This window comes from Helianthus annuus, chromosome 5 (genome assembly GCF_002127325.2).
Source record: "Helianthus annuus cultivar XRQ/B chromosome 5, HanXRQr2.0-SUNRISE, whole genome shotgun sequence".
Classification (NCBI taxonomy): Eukaryota; Viridiplantae; Streptophyta; class Magnoliopsida; order Asterales; family Asteraceae; genus Helianthus; species Helianthus annuus.
This window is the reverse complement of record NC_035437.2, coordinates 134,844,764-134,865,938: the sequence shown is the minus strand read 5'-3', so window position 1 is coordinate 134,865,938 and position 21,175 is coordinate 134,844,764. Positions and strand designations below refer to the sequence as shown.

General features: G+C 38.3%; 1 long non-coding RNA gene across 1 annotated transcript; it reads right to left on the bottom strand.

The window, feature by feature from the left end:
• Positions 1 to 637: 637 nt before the first annotated feature.
• On the bottom strand, positions 638 to 18,481 carry LOC118492344. Its single transcript, XR_004893282.1, has 3 exons — positions 18,443 to 18,481; positions 1,063 to 1,116; positions 638 to 756 (listed from the first exon to the last, which is right to left on the bottom strand). It is a non-coding gene; the product is annotated as an uncharacterized LOC118492344 (long non-coding RNA).
• Between the last annotated feature and the right edge of the window lie 2,694 nt (positions 18,482 to 21,175).

The window sequence follows — 21,175 nt, the reverse complement described above, 5'->3', positions numbered from 1 at the left end:
AAAATTTCGAAGTTCAAAGAACAAAAGCAGATTATCACAATTACAATTAACCTCTTCATTTACCATTAGACGCGTTTTTAAACTCTATAAAAGAACGATGATTACTTTTGATTCAAAACATCAACAAATTGTCCTACAAATCACTTTCTGTCAAAAATTCTTCCAAATCAGAAAAACCAACAAAAAATCTACATGGTAAACTTCAGCTTCTACCACTGGTCAGACACCAGCGTTGTTAAAACACAATTCTCGATGTGGTCACTCAAAGAACAAAGAACAGACGAAGAACTAAACAGGAAAGTCGACATAATCAATTACACTAATTATAACAAAACCTGGAACAGCATAGCATTGCTCGATGAAGTCTTCCACTCTCCTCCATCAGAGTTCCAGAAGAATGCATGTAACGCCCAAATTTTTCTTTTAAATTATTTAAATAATGACCTGCTTTATCTAACGAAATTTGGGCATGACCCATTCGTAAAACGAGCGGTCCCTTGTTTTTCACATTCAAAATATATGTTTAACACGACACTTTTTTAAAGGACATAATAAATACCATCAAACAACTTTGACACACATATGAAAATCATTAAGTTCAAAATACATAACAAGAACTAAGTTTTAACTACTAGTTATAGACAAAGCAACCATAATATTAAACATTTGTCTTCTTTACAAAAGTAGCGGAACATGAGACGGGCCTTGAAGTGTGTTCGAACCGAGCGAAGCTTGAAAGCTAAACTTGTGATTTACCTACATCACCACAACAAAGTAAACTTATTAGCACTAAAATTCTTTCCTTTAACTCAAGAATCCAACTTACCGACTTGTAACCATTATGACATCCGCAAACTTGTAAATTACTACATACTTTCATTCTTTCTCACAAGTATGTTCCAAATGGAACGTCATACCATTCTTTCTATTCTTGCATTCTCATCCTTCGACCCGTTCATAAAAGGGTCCACACAAGTACTACTTTCATACACGATTCCATTCAACACATCTAATGTTAAACACAACAATATAATAAAATCATGAATTGTACAAGTAGCGTACCTCGGTCTTGATTCCCTTGTTGCTTCGCTTGACTTGAACTCTCTTCCTTAACACCTATATATAACCATTCATTCTTTTAATTTATGTCTCATACCCAATTAGACACACCAATTGATAAAACATCATACAATTTACTCATACTTCATAAACACATTAAGACTAACATCTTTATTGAGGCATTTTGTCAAACACTTGGTGTGCATAACATGAACGAAGCATAAGGTATAAGTGTTCAAAGCATGGTTCTACTAGTTCATTCTTAGATCATTAAAAACAACCAATATTTCCCACAATAATCATTCCAAATCAGTTTTTAACTATCACTAATTCATCAATAACAATTCTCATACTTCCCACTACAATAATTTGCATATAATTTCATTCATGTTCTTCATTATCTCTCTAATTCAAGTGGGTTTATGCTTCAAATCATCCAACTATCTAGAATCAAACATATTACTTGTTCTATTGTGCAATCCTAACTTATAACTACTTATAACTACATAATTATTCACATTTACTTCAAGATTGGGTTGAAACCCACTTTCTACAAAACATCAAAACAGAAATTTCGACTTAACAATGGTTGAACAAGCTTAGATTACTCGACTTAGGGTTCATGCATCCAATAGAACTCTTAATTTCCTTCTGATTTTGAGGATTTGTGAACTTAGGGTTTTCTCTTGGCCCTCCTTTGGCTCTGGTCGATTCCCATAGAACACACATAGTGTGTTTTATGTTTTAATTTCTTAATTAATAATTTCTATTTGTTGGTGCAGTCATCTGTCGTCTTCGTCTTATGTCGAGTCTCAGTCTCGTTGCAGATCCGATCAAGCATGACATCACATGTGACATCACATTGATGACATCACATGTGACATCATGAATCATGAATATTGAAATTGGCCGTTTGTAGTTTTCTAGTTCATTAGAAAGCTATTTGATGATTGGACCATTAAAGGGTCCAATGAGAAGTTTTGATGAGAAGGTCCAATGAAGTGCTTATGTTTGAAGGTTCAATCACATGGAAGGGTTCACTTGAAGGTCAAATCATAACAATGAAGATTCGCTTTTTCTGCAATGTGGAAGTTCGCTTTTACGGCAAACATTGAAGGTTCGCTTTTATGAAATTATGAGGTCCGCTTTTATGGTTGTTGTCACTATAAGCGGACCAGATTTAGTATAAATAGGTTGTTATTTCATTTCAGTTGTAACGATTCCAGATTTGATACCGAGGTATTGCCGGTGTTCCTTGTAACTATAAATGCTGTAAAATCAATATACAAGAGGTTTAAAGTGTGATTCTAGCTGTATTCACGTCCGTTTCTTTGTTTCCGCCTCTGAAACGGATTTGAGCTCTTCCGAAAGACTCGTTTAGGTCGAAACACGATCCTACAATTGGTATCAGAGCCAAGGAGGAGGAGATCTCGCATATACAGCTCGTTTTCATCACTTTTTCTGCTTCTACACCTTTCTTTTTCGAAAAAACAGAACTTTTTACGGTTAGAATCGCTTTAAACTCACACAGTGTATGCGTAATCATGTATTAACAAAACCTGGAAAATTTCAGAACCAAAATCGGCTTAAAATCGATTCAAATTGAACGTTCGCTTGAAAGTTGTTCGTTCTTTGCTGACGTCATATAGATTCACTTATAAATACCAAGGTTCGCTCAAATGGTTTCATAGTTCTTGGTCCGCTCATAGTAACATTTGTGGTCCGCTTTTAGGAACATATGGTCCGCTTTTAGTAACATTTGTGGTCCGCTTATAAAGACATTAATCTGGTTCGCTTTTGTGACCATCATAGTCTAATTCAGATCTAAAGTGTTTCAGTATTTCACGTGATAATGCATTGAGTTGTGTGAACCGATTGAAAAAGGCTGTTGGATATTGAGTGTTATTATCGATTTTAGACAAGTGTTTTGATCTGGCACTGTTATAATAAATCAATTGTCGGCTACTGTTATAATAAATACAAAGTCAAATCGGTGCAATAATTCACACAGTCTGATAAATCGGTTATAATAATTCACTGTTATAATTGTCGGCCACTGTTTTTGGTGATGTTGAAAGTATTTGAAGTTTCATTATATTAGAGGCCCAATAATTCATTAGTTATAAATCGGTGCAATCAGTGGATGATAAATGTCAAATGTCGGCTGCATGTAATCATTTGAGTTGAACTTTTATTGTTGAGTGTATTGGGCGGCCCTATCAAAAACTTATCAAAACAAATCGGTTTAATAGTGATGTTATTCATTGGCCCATGTGTTGTTAATCATGTTCACCGCCCAAAAGGCCCAATTAAAAGTTATCTTAATGAAAAGTCAAAGGCACCGTCCCACTAAAATTGTCATCACCCATTAACAATTTGGCCCAATCCCATCATTTTGTTATAACCGACCCACCAACCTAAAAACTATCCAATCATCTTTAAAAATCAACTTGTTTTTGTCATTATTTGATATAAATGTTGATTTGTTGTTGTTAAACGGCCCAAATCACTCGAAAGGCTCAGTTAACAGTTGGAGTTTAGAGTTGTATTCATTCAAAGCCCATATTACCTGGTTCATCATATCAAGCTCATTCATTCAGTGGTGATTTCATTCAAACCATATTGGAACGAGTCCGCAAATTTTCGACACGAGTTCGATTCAACCATTACACACGTTCATAATTTGTCAGTTCGTTTGATTTCAAACTCGGTCAAGGTCGTGAAGTGTAGTGAGATCATTTGAAAAAAATCATAGCTGTCCGCTCAATGTGTCAACTTTCAGTCCGCACAGAAAATTCATCAGTTCGAGTACCAGTTCGTTTCCATTAATTGATAAATCTTTAAACTGATTGTGTTTTTTGTTTGTGTGTTGTCAGGTATTTCCCGAAGCATCATCTGAGTTTTGAAACATGGCTGAAGAGTTCTACAATGCGTTCGCGACACCCGTTGCCCCTGTAACTCCTGCTGAAGCGTTGTATAATGAGAATGAGACGGGAACTCATCAAAAACCACCGAAACTCATGTACATTGAAGATTTTCAAGGTTGGAAGAACCGATTCGAGAATTGGGTTCAAGCTTACAGATTCGACGCATGGTGTTCTTTACTGAAAGACTACGAGAAACCAAAGAATGAACGCGGTTTGGAAAAGGGTTTCAATGATTTTACTGAAGCTGATAAGTTGAAGTACACTAGTGAGAAAGTGATGATCAGCATCCTTCAGCAAGCGGTTAAAGAAGATATCTTTGTCTTACTTCAACATAATGGTACAGCTAGATCAATCTGGGAAGCGTTGATTCAGAAATTCAGAGGGAGTACTGACATGATCAAAAACAAGAAGGCATTATTGAAGAAATCGTTTGACATGTTTACTACATTTGATCATGAAACTACGAAACAAACCATTGATAGATATTGTCATCTGGTATTGGAAATGGGTAGGTTGGATATAAAGAAAGAGGACGATGAGTGGGTCGATAAACTAGCTGAGGCGTTACCACAGCACAAGTGGGGAACATATTTGATGGTTGTGAAACTTATGAGAAAGTCCGAAAATATGAATTTGGCTCAGTTTATTCAGAAAATCGAAGAGCAGGAGCTGGATATTCAAAAGACAGCTATCATGACAAATCCAAATGCAAAGCAAGATGTCAGTCTGTACTATCGAGGGAATAAGTTTGAGACCACTCCCAGTCAAAGTCCAAAGATTAGTACTGCATTTAGTGCTGATGGTTCTGCAAGTCCAAATGCAAGTACTACAACTCAAAGTGGTGGATCTACTTCATCATTCTCAAGCTTTGATCCAAACAGTAACACACCTAGCCCTCAGAAGCAAAATTCTACAAATCTGCAGTGTAATGTGACCTTGAACATTCAGAATGGTCAACCTTTTTCTCCTGAGGTGGCAAAGCAACACATGGCATCTCTTGTCGCCATGTTAGAGTCGTATAAGAGTTTGATTGCCGGAAGGATTGGTAATCCGATGCTCACAAAAGAAGATTACAACCAAATCGATGCAGAAGAGCTAGAGCTGATGGATGTGAAGTGGTGCTTAGCTAGTGCCTGCAGGAGAGCTGAAAAATTTGAACAGATTACGGGCAGAGACGAGTTCCAAGGAATGGCTGCTTCTCCACTTGGTTTTGACAAGTCAAAGGTTACCTGTTTCCGATGTAAAGGAAAAGGTCACTTTAAACGGGAATGTAAGAACCAAGAGTCAACTGGTAGTCAAGAAAAAAGCAATTACTATCAGAAATCAATCTTTCATCAAATCGATCAAAAACCTCAACAAAAGGAACCGCAATCTGCTCATGGGAAAATGATTGAAGAAGCCAATAGGAAAGCTTATTATGGGATAATAGATCAAAGTGATGAGTTTGTTGCACAGGGATTTAGCTGGGACAAGTATATACCTAGTGGAACTAAATCTGATGTTGCACTTGTTACCAGGATTCTGGATCAAAATGAAGATTGTCAGAAAAGGATTCCGATATTTCCAGATCTTGGAAGTGATGTTGATACGGATGATGAGGAAGAGTATCTTAACAAATGTAGAAAAAGCATTGATCCTGACAGTTTTAATTTTTTCTATGCAGATAAAGTTGAAATGCTGAATCAGAAGAAGATTGCTCGATTGCAGAAAGAGCTAGAAGCAGCAAAGTTACTCGCTGATGAAAAGGCGAAGACTGAAGCTGTAGAAACAAAAGATGAAGCAACTGCTGAGATTGCAACAGAGAAGATTGTTGAAGTAGAGAAAGTAGTGGAGAAAGTTGTCGAAGTCGAGAAACTCGTGGAAATTGAGAAAATAGTTGAAGTTGAAAAGGTGGTCGAAGTAGAAAAGATTGTCGAAAAGATTGTTGAGGTCGAGAAACTTGTAGAAGTTGAAAAGACTGTCGAAGTCGAAAAGATAGTTGAAAAGGTGGTTGAAGTTACTAAGCCTTGTGAGAAATGTTCAGAACCTTGCAAAGAGTGTGCTGAGAAAGACAAAAAGATTGTCGACTTAGAAAAGATTAAGGAAGATCTACTGTTTGATGTGAAGTATGTGAAAGAGTCATACGACGTATTGAACAGGACAGTTGACAGTTTGAAAAGAGCAAATGCAGAATTTGAAAAAGCAAATGACAAGATGAGTGCAACTTTGATGACAAAGCAAAGTGTCATAAATGATTATATTGAAGACTGTGCTAACTTGAAGAAGGAGTTGGAACTTGAGAAAATAGAAAGTGAAAGGATTAACCGATTGTTGTTGAGTTACACTACTTGTGATTATCTGATTGATCGGGTTTATCCTACTGTTGCAGGTCTTGAAGCGTTCAAGAAGAAAGAAAAAGATAAAGAAGAGGATAATGGTAAGAAACCAAGTGTCAAGTATAACAGATGTCCGCCTCCTATCTTTGAGAGTTATTCCCCCAGGAAACCAAATGAGGAACAAGTAGACAAGGCTCTAAGCATCAAATTAAAGTCTGAAATCACTGATGAATTACCAGACAATATTGATGTTACATTCACAGCGTCTGACACTGATCATGAGTCCGAGTTAGTTAAGAAAGTTGTCGATCAGGTGTTGGATATGGATGAAGAGTCAAAGTTGGAGTCTAAGTTGGATAGTTTGAGTTTGTCTGAGAAAAGTCCGAGTTCGCCGGTTAAGAGGGTTTACAATAAAGAATTTCTGTTATCAAAATCTAATTTGAATGATGGATCAATCAAAGTAGCATATACATTGAATGATTCAGACAAATTATATTCTGATGAGGAATTCCCAATAAGAAGTGTCAAAACTGAAATGATCAAACAGGTTTCCAAATTAACAGAAATTAATATTTCTGAAATAAAAGATGTAAATCTTACTGAAAAACCTAAAAAGTACACTTCAAGAGTTCAACAGAGATTGAACAAGAAAAAGGGTTATGATTATGGTTCAGGTTATCGAAAGAAACCAAACCATAATGGTAATCTCAAAAAGAAAGGTCTTGGTTTCAATTCTTCAGAAAATTATAAAAATCAGAAAACTTATAAACCAAAAACAAAATTCGTTTCAGGAGAAAGTTCAGAGGATGAACAGAAGAAACCGTTCTGGAAGCAGTCCAATCAAGAGTTTCTTGCTGAAGTAAAGAAGAATGTGAGGAAGTTTGCTTCGAGAGTTGATAGAAGAACCTGTTTCAAGTGTCAAAAAGTTGGACACATTGCTTGGAACTGCCAAGAGTCCATTTATTCAAAACAGGGAGTGTCTTCTAACTCTGATATGAAAAAGAAATGTGTTGATAAATCGACTTTGGAAGTTGGTGAAACTTCAAAACGGTTTTACAAAAGACAAGTCGATTTGAGTAAACAAAAATGGGTTGTTAAATCTGAGAGTAATTCTGACAATGAATCTGATTCCATAAAATCAGAGGAGTCATTGGTTGATAAAAAGATTGTGAATTCCGTTCCAGTGGTGAACGATGAGAATTTTCCGAAATTGTCAAAAGAAAATTTGATGAAGAAAGTTGGAAAGACTGAGATTTCAAATCAATTCTTCGCTGATAAAGGAGAATTTGATGTTGAAAAGGCTTTCAACGGGAAAGTCAAACATATTTTTGGGAAGATGGTTGATAAGAAGGTAAAGGGTGCTAAAGAATTTTATAAATCAAAATGTTGGTGGGACAGATGTGTTCCAAAGTCACCCAAGGCTGGTGAGGCTTGGGTGGACATTATGTTTGAGTAAAACACCGGACTTGCCGGAGATCCCAAGTTGGTAATCGTGGATCAGGAATCGGCATCTTTCATGTTTAATTAGGATGATTTGAAAGTGTTTAAAATTGTCAAAATTTTACAGGTTTAAGGACTATGCCGGAGCTTCCAGGTTGGTAAGCGAGGAGCAGGTATCGGCATTTTTCTTTAGGAATTTGCTACGGTAATGTCAATCATGCAAACGGTAAAAAGGTTTGTTTGTGTTTGTTTACAAGTGGTTAGTAGATTTGTTTGTGCATAACTTGTGCATATGGTAAATCAAGGACATTAATTTGTACTTGCATTTTCCTACAAGTGATTGAGAGACAAGATGATGAACCACATCCCCGAATTTAGCATTGATATTCCTACAAGTGGTAAAATCAAACAAACTTATTTTCCGGAAAAATCATTTTGATTAAAACAAACTTAAGTGTTTTGAAATCTAAATGAGAAAATAGTTTGTTGATAGGGGGAGTTCTGATTGTTTATGCCAAGTGAATGGCGAATTGATGCAATTTGATATCGGTTGTCATGTTTCTGTACAGTTTGTTTTCAATTTTCATTAATGTGTTTGCATTTTAGGGGGAGTAGAAAATTTCTGAAAATCCAAAAACATTAGAAAATTTGAAAAAGACAAAAACATGATAAAAACCAAAAATGAGTTTGTTGTGAAAAAGAGGAAATGATAGTACATCAGTGGACTATCACAACATGCTAAAGATTTGGAAAGTTTAAAAGTATTAAACAATCTTATTGTGGATGTGTCAGTAGATTTTTGCACATTTAATAAACTGTGACGAGATATAAACCGAAATTTCAAACTTGCTTGTTCTGTGGGTTAACACAAACTTGGATATATAGGTAACCCCTGAAATCTTGTTTGAAAGGTCCCTTATTCTGAGATACTAGGTCTTTATGCTCAGTGATATCTGGGGTATTATCCCGGGACTTCTGCTGTATGGAAGTACTGACCTAGTCCCCGGATAATACTTTCTGCAAATGCTTGAAAAAGCGCCGCCCTCAACAAATCGATGAAACAATAAAATTGATAGTCATTGCTGTTGTAAAAAAGATCCTCTAAAGGGGACCCACCAAAAGTCGAGCCGTCATCTCTCTGCTGAACGGAAGTTCTGACCTGAGCTCTCACGGTTTCGCACCTAACCCCTTACAGATATCATCTGTGGTATACTCACTTGTAAGACTGAATATTGGGATCTGGATACGGGAGTATATTCAAGTAGTGGGACACACGGATAAGTTTTAGTTTCTAAAACATTAATATCATATCTCAGAATAGTTGAACTTTGTGTGAAAATTTAAGTGGACCAGTATGCTGACAATCTAGGTAAATTGTTTAAAACTTAAAATGAAATGTAGCTTAACGGTGTTGGTGATTTGTCTCATAAGCTGATATGATCCTCTTACACAAACTCTCAAAAATAATGTTTGTAAATATTTCTTTATTGCGTTTTATTTCTCTTATGTCAAAAATCCAAAAAGATTTTAGTGTGTTTTAGCATAAATTTTTGAAAAAAAATACAAAAATATTTTCGACAACTGGTATTGAAAAGCTGATTTTCAAAATTCCGGGTGCTAAACTTGATGAACAGATGGTTTGGGAGAGTGTGTTGTTTTGAAAATTAAAATGATATATCTTCAAGTGGTTTATCAAAGATTAACATTGTAACATTATCTTTGATTGTATAATTTCTGCAAGTGAATCATTAGATCTTTACAAGTTATCATCAGAAAATTTATTTTTGGGTAGAGGATGTGCAGGTTTCTAAGTGATAGAGAACCAGGTTCCGATACCTGAAGAATTTGAGATTTCAACATGCTAGACTGCGATCCCAATATATCGAAAGGGGGAGTCTGAAGACATCTGAGTAGAGATTGGTCGTGGAGAGTCTGTTGATGATGATGAAAAGAGAAGAGAAAGATTTGAGGATGCTTACACTGTGAGAAAAACTGAAGTCGTTGAAGACTCGACACTTAAGACTCGTCAACATCTGAGGGGGAGTCTGTTTGTGCAGTCATCTGTCGTCTTCGTCTTATGTCGAGTCTCAGTCTCGTTGCAGATCTGATCAAGCATGACATCACATGTGACATCACCTTGATGACATCACATGTGACATCATGAATCATGAATATTGAAATTGGCCGTTTGTAGTTTTCTAGTTCATTAGAAAGCTATTTGATGATTGGACCATTAAAGGGTCCAATGAGAAGTTTTGATGAGAAGGTCCAATGAAGTGCTTATGTTTGAAGGTTCAATCACATGGAAGGGTTCACTTGAAGGTCAAATCATAACAATGAAGATTCGCTTTTTCTGCAATGTGGAGGTTCGCTTTTATGGCAAACATTGAAGGTTCGCTTTTATGAAATTGTGAGGTCCGCTTTTATGGTTGTTGTCACTATAAGCGGACCAGATTTAGTATAAATAGGTTGTTATTTCATTTCAGTTGTAACGATTCCAGATTTGATACCGAGGTATTGCCGGTGTTCCTTGTAACTATAAATGCTGTAAAATCAATATACAAGAGGTTTAAAGTGTGATTCTAGCTGTATTCACGTCCGTTTCTTTGTTTCCGCCTCTGAAACGGATTTGAGCTCTTCCGAACGACTCGTTTAGGTCGAAACACGATCCTACACTATTCATTATTTACAAGTTCGGCCCTTTTAATTCTAATTGCTTTATATTAACATACTAACTTCCATTCTATCTAAACTAACATCACATTATTTTAACTTAGTTAATTTTACAAAATTAGACATTTAAGGTAGCATAAATAAATTACATATTTTGGGGTGTTACAAGTCTACCCCCCTTAAAAGAGGTTTCGTCCCTGAAACCTTAACACGTACCAAATAATGTCGGGTAGTGCTCCCTCATTTCATCTTCTAACTCCCATGTAAGATCTGATCCTTTCCGATGTTGCCATTGCACCAAGACTTGCTTTATAGTTTTGTTCCGAAGGTGCGTTACCTTGGAATCCTTGATAGCTATCGGTCTTTCAATGTAATTCAATCTTTCGTCCAATTCAATATCGTCGAGGGGCACGTATGCCGTCTCATCCGCTAAGTACTTTCTCAATTGCGACACATGGAATGTGTCATGTATTCCATCTAAGGTTAACGGTAATTCCAACCGATATGCTACCTTCCCAACCCGGGCTAAAATCTTGAAAGGTCCTATGTAACGTGGGCCTAGCTTTCCTCGTTTACGGAAAAGGATTATACCTTTCCATGGGAAAACCTTTTATAACACATATCACCTATCTGAAACTCGATAGGTTGTTCTTCGATCTGCGTAGGCCTTTTGTCGATCTTGAGCAGCTTTTAAACGGTCTCGCACAAGATCGATCTTTTCGTTAGTTTTATCTACTACATCATTCGGCGTAATTTCTCTTTGCCCCACCTCTCCCCAACAAATTGGAGTTCTACACTTCCTCCCGTACAACATTTCATACGGTGCCATTTGAATGCTATTATGGTAGCTATTGTTGTATGAAAATTCCACCAATGGCAAGTGGTCATCCCAACTTCCCCCGAAATCTATCACACACGCTCGCAGCATGTCGATGAGTGTTTGAATGGTTCGCTCAGACTGACCATCCGTTTGGGGGTGATAGGCGGTACTGAAATGTAATTTTGTACCCATACTCTCATGAAAACCTTGCCAATATCAAGATGTGAATCGGGTATCTCGATCCGACACAATAGATACAGGGACTCCATGTCGAGATATTATCTCGTTAACATAGATCTCAGCCATCCTTTCAGAAGAGAAAATCTCCCGAATGGGTAATAAGTGTGCGCTCTTGGTGAGGCGATCCACGATCATCCATATAGCATCGTGACCTTTCCTTGTCTTAGGAAGTTTGGTCACTAGGTCCATCGTCACTTCTTCCCATTTCCATACCGGAATTTCTAACGGTTGCAACTTTCCGTATAGTTTCTGATGTTCTGCCTTTACCTGCAAATAGGTCAAACATTTTGCAACATACTTGACGATATCACGTTTCATACCGGGCCACCAATAACTTTTCTTCAAATCCAAATACATTTTTGTAGCTCCTGGATGAACCGAAAATCAGGATTTGTGAGCTTCTTTGAGTAACACGTCTTTTGCTTCACTAAACCGAGGTATCCATATCCGGCCGTACATTGATTTAATTCCACTTGGTCCTTCTTCTAATTTATCAACAAACCCATTTGTTCTTTCCTTTGTTGAATCCATTTCACTCAGCGACTTGACTTGGGCTTCCTTAATCATTTCGAGAAATCGAGGTGTAACCACCATTTTCATGGATTTTACTTGAATTGGAGGCGGATAATCCTTTCGGCTCAGGGCATCGGCCACTACATTTGCCTTACCCGGATGGTAAAGGATTTCACAATGATAATCTTTAAGAAGTTCTAACCACCTTCGTTGCCTCATATTTAAATCTTTTTGCTCGAAAAAAGTATTTAAGGCTTTTGTGGTCAGAATAAATTGTGCTTTTTGTACCGTATAGATAATGCCTCCATATCTTCAAAGCGAACACTGCTGCTGCTAATTCCAAGTCATGGGTTGGATAATTACTTTCATGTGTTTTCAATTTCCTTGAAGCATAAGCAATGACTCTACCCCTTTGCATTAAAACACATCCCAACCCTTGGTGTGATGCATCAGTAAACACCACTTAGTCTTCCATTCCATCAGGTAAGGTTAGTACCGGGGAGCTCGACAGCTTTTCCTTCAAAGTTTGAAACGCCTTTTCTTGATCTGTACCCCATGTAAACTTCTCATTCTTCTTGGTTAACTTGGTCAACGGCAGGGCCAATTTAGAAAAGTCTTGAATAAACCTCCTATAATAGCCTGCTAAACCCAAAAAGCTTCTCACTTCACTTGAGTTCTTTGGAGGTACCCATTTCATAACAGCTTCCACTTTTGACGGATCTACTAAGATACCATCCGCTTTAATCACATGACCGAGAAATTGTACTTCTCTAAGCCAGAAAGCACACTTAGAGTATTTCGCGTACAATTTCTCCTTACGGAGCACTTCAAGAATTTCGCGCAAATGGCATGCATGTTCGGCTTTACTTCGGGAATAAACCAAGATATCATCAATAAAAACTATAACGAATTTGTCTAACATGGCCCGACAAACTCGATTCATATGGTCCATGAACATGGCGGGCGCGTTCTTTAACCCAAAGGACATTACTAATAACGCGTAATGTCCATATCGCGTTCTAAATGCCGTCTTCGCCACATTCTCATCCCGTACCCTTAACTGATGGTATCCGGACCGTAACTCAATTTTTGAAAACCAACTTTCCCCTTGTAACTGATCGAAGAGATCATCGATTCGGGGCAACGGGTATCGGTTTTTCACCGTCAGCTTATTCAACTCTCGATAGTCGATGCACATGCGCATCGAACCATCTTTCTTTTTGACAAAAAGTACAGGCGCACCCCAGGGCGATACGCTCGAGCGTATAAATCCCTTGTCGAGTAACTCTTGTATCTGAACCATTAACTCCCGCATTTCAGTTGGGGCCAACTTATAAGGAGCTTTGGCTACAGGTTTGGCATCGGGATACAATTCAATCTTAAAATCCACCTCACGTTCTGGTGGAAGGCCCGGCAAATCTTCCGGAAATCCATCAAGAAACTCGTTCACAACTTCAACCTCTTCTATCTTAGGGGTATTCTGCTTAGTATCCACCACGTAGGCTAGAAACGCCTTGCTTCCATTTCGCACATACTTGAATGCTTGGACTATAGGACAAAGCTTCGAATTAACATTCATTTCCCCTTGTATATTCACTCGTTTTCCTCCCGGTGTTAACACATGAATTACCTTTTTCTCGCCTTGAATTTCGGCATGATGTTTGGCTAGCCAATCTATGCCAATTACAACCTTGAATTCCCCCAATACCATGGGAATAAGGTCAATGGTAAACTTCTCGTCTTCAATGATAATTTCACAATTTCTACAAACTTCGTGCAGCAAATAACTCTTACTATCCGCTATCTCTACTTCTAATGGCACGTGCATTCTCTCGATTCTAAAAGAGGGGTGTGACACTAATTCACTTGATACAAACGATCTACTGGCTCCAGTATCAAATAACACGTACGTAGGCATCAAGTTCAATAAGAATATACCTGACACAACATTCGGGTGGTCCTTTGCTTCTTCAGTCGAGATCTGAAACATCATCCCCTTAGCTCTTGGGGCTTCCTCCTTTCTTGCTTCCTTGTCGGTTTTCTGTTGAAGCTTGGGACATTCAGCCTTAATATGACCCGGTTGAAAACAGTTATAGCACATTCTGGTAGGATTAGGACATCTATAGTATGGATGTCCCTCTTGACCACAATTGTAACAGCCCTTCTTCCCTTTCAAGCACTCCCCCGTGTGTAACTTTCCACAAGTTTTGCATTTCGGAATGCTACCCTTCGCCTTATCCTTCTTGCCCTGATCTTGAAATTTCTGTTTCTTTGACGGGCTCGAGCTAGGAACATTCTCAGACACTCTCTTCTCACCTCTTTCTGCCTGTCTTCTTAGTTCAATCTCCCTATCTCGGGCCAAGTTAATGAGCTCATTCAAGGTTTCACATTTAGCGGGAATTATGAACTCCCGATATTCAGCCTTCAACATACCATGATAGCGGTTTATCTTCATTCTTTCCGTTCCCGCTATTTCTTTACAGAATTTCAGCTTGTCAAGAAAAGTGTTGGTGATTTCATCAATGGTTTCGTCTTTCTGGCGGAGATGTAAGAAATCTTCTTCGATCCTGTCAATGGCAGATTGCGGACAGTGTTACTTTAGAAAAGGTTCCTTGAACTCTTGCCACGTGAAGACTTGAACTTTGTCTTCCCCAATCTCTTTACTATAAGCATCCCACCAGTCTTTAGCTTGGAGTTGTAACAAACCGGTGGCAAACATCACTTTTTTTTTTTGAAAGGAGAAATTCATTCACAGCACCGCACCCGAAAACCGGGGCAGGAGAACAAAACAAACAAAAATTACATACTCACAAATTTACACCAGTCCCCCCATTCAAAAACCCCTTTCTTTGCTCTATGTTTGAACCAGAAAAAACTAACAACTCTAACTTCACTAAATATCTCCTCCACACTACTCCTAATGCCGTTAAATCTCACGTTATTTCTAGCCTTCCAAAGCAACCAACAAGTCGTCATCACAATACCTTGGAGGGCCTCACGAGCCGCCTTCCTACTATCCCCCACATTGTGCATCTCAATTAAATCTCTGAACGAAAATATGAAAAATCTCGGTATACGGCACCAGAGGCTAACTTTCTCCCAAACACCCAAAGAAATCGGGCAGGCCGAGAAGATGTGAGAAACCGTCTCTAACTCATCACCACAAAGACTGCACATGTCGTCGATCACTGTCATACCCCTTCTGCCGAGAGCGTCGCACGTAGGGATCCTGTTCAAGTCGGCGCGCCACGCGAAAATGTTACACTTTTTGGGAACCCACTTGCACCATTCCATCACGTAACGGTTACTAAAGTCACGCGAGGAGCTAATGAGGTTCTTAACAGCCGCAACCGAAAAATCCTTCGACCCATTACCCAGCCAAGACCACCTATCTTCACCCGTATCGAGCGAAACCGAACCCAAGGCAGCGGATAACACCTGCCATTCAGCAAGTTCCTGGCTTGTTTCCGGGTCATGTCTCCAAAGCCAGAGCCCTTCTCCATCCAAACGATCCCGCACACTGCACGTCTTCACCAACTCGAGCTTAAAGAGGTACGGGAACTTCTCCTTTAACGGGATATCATACAGCCACGGGTCCAACCAAAACAGAATTTTATCGCCACTCTTTACCTCCCCTTTAAAAAAATTCCGAAGCGGCGAGCTGCCAATAACCGGCCGCTTGAAAACCGACACAATATTACTCCAGACTCCACCAAGCGATTTCTTCAAAGGCAGGAAGTCCCAGGCCGACCCACCGGAATGGATGGCGTTCACGACCTTCACCCATAAACTGTCTTGCTCATTCTTAAACCTCCACCCCCATTTGGATAAAAGAGCAACGTTAACGTCTCTGAGGCGTTGGAGCCCTAATCCACCCGAGTCGAGCGGCGAGGCCACCCGATCCCACGCAACCCAATGGACCTTTTTGACCTCCGGGGACCCTCCCCACAAGAATTTCCTAATCAAGGCTTCCAAATCCTTCACTACCTTGACCGGAGCTCTATATAGGGAGAAATAATAATTAGGCAAACTTTCAAGAACCGAGCGAATCAAGGTGACTCTCCCACCGATAGAGAGCAACGAGGCTTTCCAAAGAGAAAGCCGTTTTTCCAACGAATCAAAAACCGGTCTCCAATTCTCTAAGCGATTCATGTTAGCCCCCACATTTAACCCGAGAAATTTAAACGGGAAAGAGTCCGCATTACACCCAATAACACCTGCCATATCATTTATATCATTAGGATGCACCCCGACCCCGTACAAATTCGACTTCAAGAGGTTAATCTTAAGACCCGAGCAGAGATGGAAACATCTCAAGATTCTGACCACGTTCATAATGTTATTACTAGACCACTCGCCCAAAATAACCGCGTCATCAGCATAGAGTAAATGGGAAATGACAGGACCTCCGTTCGGAAGAAGAACCCCCTTCACAATCTCCAAATTGCATGCCTTTCTAATCATGCATGATAGAGCTTCCATCGCGATAACAAAGAGAAACGGAGACAACGGATCACCTTGACGCATGCCTTTGAAACACTGAAATTCAAACGTTGGAGCACCATTTACCAAAACCGAGGCCCTAGCAGACGACAGAACCCCCTTAATCCAATTCTTCCATTTATCCGAGAAACCCAACTGGGAGAGCATGTCGATGACAAAATTCCAATTAATATTGTCGTAAGCCTTCTCAAAGTCAATCTTGAGAAAAAAAAGCTTTTTATTAGATTTTTTAGCCCAATTCAAAGTCTCATTGATGATCAGCGGCCCATCTAGGATTAACCTGCCACTGATGAACGCGGACTGAGAAAAGGAAATGACTTTATCCAACACCTTCTTTAACCTAATCACTTGATCCTCCTTTTCACAATGACTCCTTACGAACACCGCCTCGGTACTTGCAATCCACCTTTGACATGCTATAGGATAAATTTCTCCTTTGAAAGGTAATGGGTTGCACGCCATAAATTCTTTGTATGTGCATTTGCGAGTTCCTTTCTTTCCTTGCATTTCTCCAATCATCCCCTTCAACTAATCCATCTTATTCGCCATCAATGTTTCCACCACTTCCAACACATGACTTTCCACTTCTTGGGCTAAATGAGGAATATTTGCCTGCATTGCCTTTCCAATCTCTTCCGAAATCATAGTTTTTAGTTGTTCTTGTTGTGTCGCTTCATCCTCATTCGTATCCGCCATCTACACATAAACATCATTCTTTAATTCAAGCATTCATTCATCCTTTCCATCACATAATCATACTAGTAATACATAACTTCCTTTGAAGGCTCAACATTCATACATAATATCATTCTTTAGAGTCTTATTATAACGTCTTCAATACTCCCCGGGTGATAAAAACATCAAACAGAACAATGCATTTGAAATTGGCTGAAAATGGTCCCCACCGTAAGCTACGTTGGTTACCGTAGCTTACGGTGGCCCTTTTTCCTTACGCCACAAAGCTACTGTCTTACGGTGGCAATTCTGTCTTAGGGTCTACCGTAAGCTACGGTAGCCACCGTAGCTTACGGTGACGCCCAACGTACTATGGGTGATTTTTTTTTTATATTTTTGCAGCCATTTTCCTACCCGTTCTAACCCAAACTGATCCGATTCATCCCACACCCTTCCATAACATTTTGTAACTAAATTATTCATAATGCAAAATTCTAAGTTTAAAGGTACTTACTTGCTTCGCGCCGCGGAACGAACACACACTTCACACGAGCTTTCGGTTTGAGTTCACGCATTTGATGCTTAAATCCCTCAAACCTAGGCTCTGATACCAACTTGTAACGCCTAAATTTTTCTTTTAAATTATTTAAATAATGACCTGCTTTATCTAACGAAATTTGGGCATGACCCGTTCGTAAAACGAGCAGTCCCCTGTTTTTCACATTCAAAATATATGTTTAACACGACACTTTTTTTAAAGGACATAATAAATACCATCAAACAACTTTGACACACATACGAAAATCATTAAGTTCAAAATACATAACAAGAACTAAGTTTTAACTACTAGTTATAGACAAAGCAACCATAATATTAAACATTTGTCTTCTTTACAAAAGTAGCGGAACATGAGACGGGGCTTGAAGTGTGTTCGAACCGAGCGAAGCTTGAAAGCTAAACTTGTGATTTACCTACATTGCCACAACAAAGTAAACTTATTAGCACTAAAATTCTTTCCTTTAACTCAAGAATCCAACTTATCGACTTGTAACCATTATGACATCCGCAAACTTGTAAATTACTACATACTTTCATTCTTTCACACAAGTATGTTCCAAATGGAACGTCATACCATTCTTTCTATTCTTACATTCTCATCCTTCGACCCGTTCATAAAAGGGTCCACACAAGTACTACTTTCATACACGATTCCATTCAACACATCTAATGTTAAACACAACAATATGATAAAATCATGAATTGTACATGTCGCATACCTCGGTCTTGATTCCCTTGTTGCTTCGCTTGACTTAAACTCTCTTCCTTAACACCTATACTGTTGGATCTGAGTTTGATTCTGATTGTATTCCAGTTTTGGCTTTAATTATCTGTTCCTCTGATAGGGTTCAATCCCAACATATACATAACCATTCATTCTTTTAATTTATGTCTCATACCCAATTACACACACCAATTGATAAAACATCATACAATTTACTCATACTTCATAAACACATTCAATTCACATAAAGTTTATGACTTACAAGACTAACATCTTTATTGAGGCATTTTGTCAAACACTTGGTGTGCATAACATGAACGAAGCATAAGGTACAAGTGTTTAAAGCATGGTTCTACTAGTTCATTCTTAGATCATTAAAAACAACCAATATTTCCCACAATAATCATTCCAAATCAGTTTTTTAACTATCACTAATTCATCAATAACAATTCTCATACTTCCCTTTACAATAATTTGCATATAATTTCCTTCATGTTCTTCATTATCTCTCGAATTCAAGTCGGTTTATGCTTCAAATCATCCAACTACCTAGAATCAAACATATTCCTTGTTCTATTGTGCAATCCTAACTCATAACTACATAATTATTCACACTTACTTCAAGATTGGGTTGAAACCCACTTTCTACAACACATCAAAACAGAAATTTTGACTTACCAATGGTTGAACAAGCTTAGATTACTCGACTTAGGGTTCATGCATCCATTAGAACTCTTAATTTCCTTCTGATTTTGAGAATTTGTGAACTTTGGGTTTTCTCTTGGCCCTCCTTTGGCTCTGGTCGATTCCCAGAGAACACACAGTGTGTTTTATGTTTTAATTTCTTAATTAATAATTTCCATTCATTATTTACAAGTTCAGCCTTTTTAATTCTAATTGCTTTATATTAACATACTAACTTCCATTCTTTCTAAACTAACATCACATTATTTTAACTTAGTTAATTTTACAAAATTAGACATTTAAGGTAGCATAAATAAATTGCATATTTTGGGGTGTTACAATGCAGAAGAGTTTCTGACACAACTTCTAAAACAGGATCAGAAAATCTGCAACGTGCTAACTGACCTGAAATTCAAAAGAGAGCATGAAATCACATGGAGAAAGGCCAGAGTCTACGAAATCCTAGCAAGTGTTAACTCTAGCGTGTAATACTTTATAAATATTTCATTAAATTTCTATTTTTCTATGTAGTAGTTCATTTTAATAATATGAACATGCATCTTAACATATTCTAAAATGTCAGTGTCAATAAAAACTCTCAACATCATCAACAGTTAATCAAAATAAGAAACAAACCTAAAATGCAAAGGTCTCCTCTCAACTGTTGTAGCACATCTGACTTTTCACGATATTGCACGAATCTATACTTTCTATAAAAGAAGAAAATCTTACTGACGCAAGAAAACCTGACTTTCAATTTAACGAAAATCGAACAATGCAACTCTCCCATCAAAGAAGGTAGCACATGCAACTTTTCATGATGTTGCAACAATGATACTGCAACATCGATATTGAAAGGTTGATGTGTGATGGGAAGCTTCATTGAAACGACGATGTTGGAACAATGATACTGGAACGATAACATGTAAACATAATCAACAAACATTCGAACAAAGAAGTGTAATCGGAGATTAGCGGCTGAATCACGAGAAAGATGCATTTGAGAGAGAGAGAGAGATACGCTCACAGATATGAGCGAGAGAGATTTGAATGTGGAGCCAGATAATTATATCTTATTTATAGGATTAGAATATATGGTTTGAATTTTGAATTTTGAATGTGGAGCCACAATTTTGAATTTGGACAGATGTTTATTGGGAACAGATGTTTGATTATAAAATGTTGAGGGCAGATGTTTAGACAAAATTTTAAATGATATTTTATATTAGGCTTTATGATGTAAAAATGACATTAGAAAAGCCTTGTTGGACAGCCTCTCCTGCTGACACATCAACTTTTCTTAGGGTGTAAGGGGTGCTCACCTAAGAGGTGAGTCCCCTCTTTTACGCCCAACCAATCCTCGTGTGCCACGTCAACTCCCCTCTTAAACTCCCCTAACACCCTAAATTGATGGCGGCACTCCCCTCTTAGGTGAATTGGTTTTTTTTTTTTTTTTTTAAAAAAAGGAAACTTTTGATTGGTCCCCTCTCCCTCTCTCCTCTCTCTCTCCTCCCCCTCTCTTCGGCAGCTCCCCACCGGTTTCCTTTCTCTCTCTACCTCACCGGTATGTTGGCATCACCATCACTAATCGGCAAGAGGGGTACCCGAATGGTTTTCGGTGGGTACCCCGCCCACCCTTATGTCACTGAGGTTTCTCCTTTTATAGAAAGTATAGATAGATATAGTTAAGGGAGGGGGGTGATCAGTAGTGATAGAATTCTATCACTCTCAATATTCAATCAACTCATGCCATGTCATCACCCAATATTCTATCACTAGTGATAAAATTGTAGTGGGAGTGGTCATCACTAGTGATGAGATTCCAATGTACAAGTATTAATACACAATGTACAAGTCATACACATACCTCAATAATTCTTCAACGCGTGATATAAACGAGTTAATCCTATCACTCGTTACCAAGGTGGTGGCGGCGGTATGCAAAAAAAAAATAACGAGTGATAGGAGCCTATCACGGAAAAATAACGCACCACCCCTCCTCCCCTTACACACTTCGAATTACCTGATGATGATTAAATTAAAT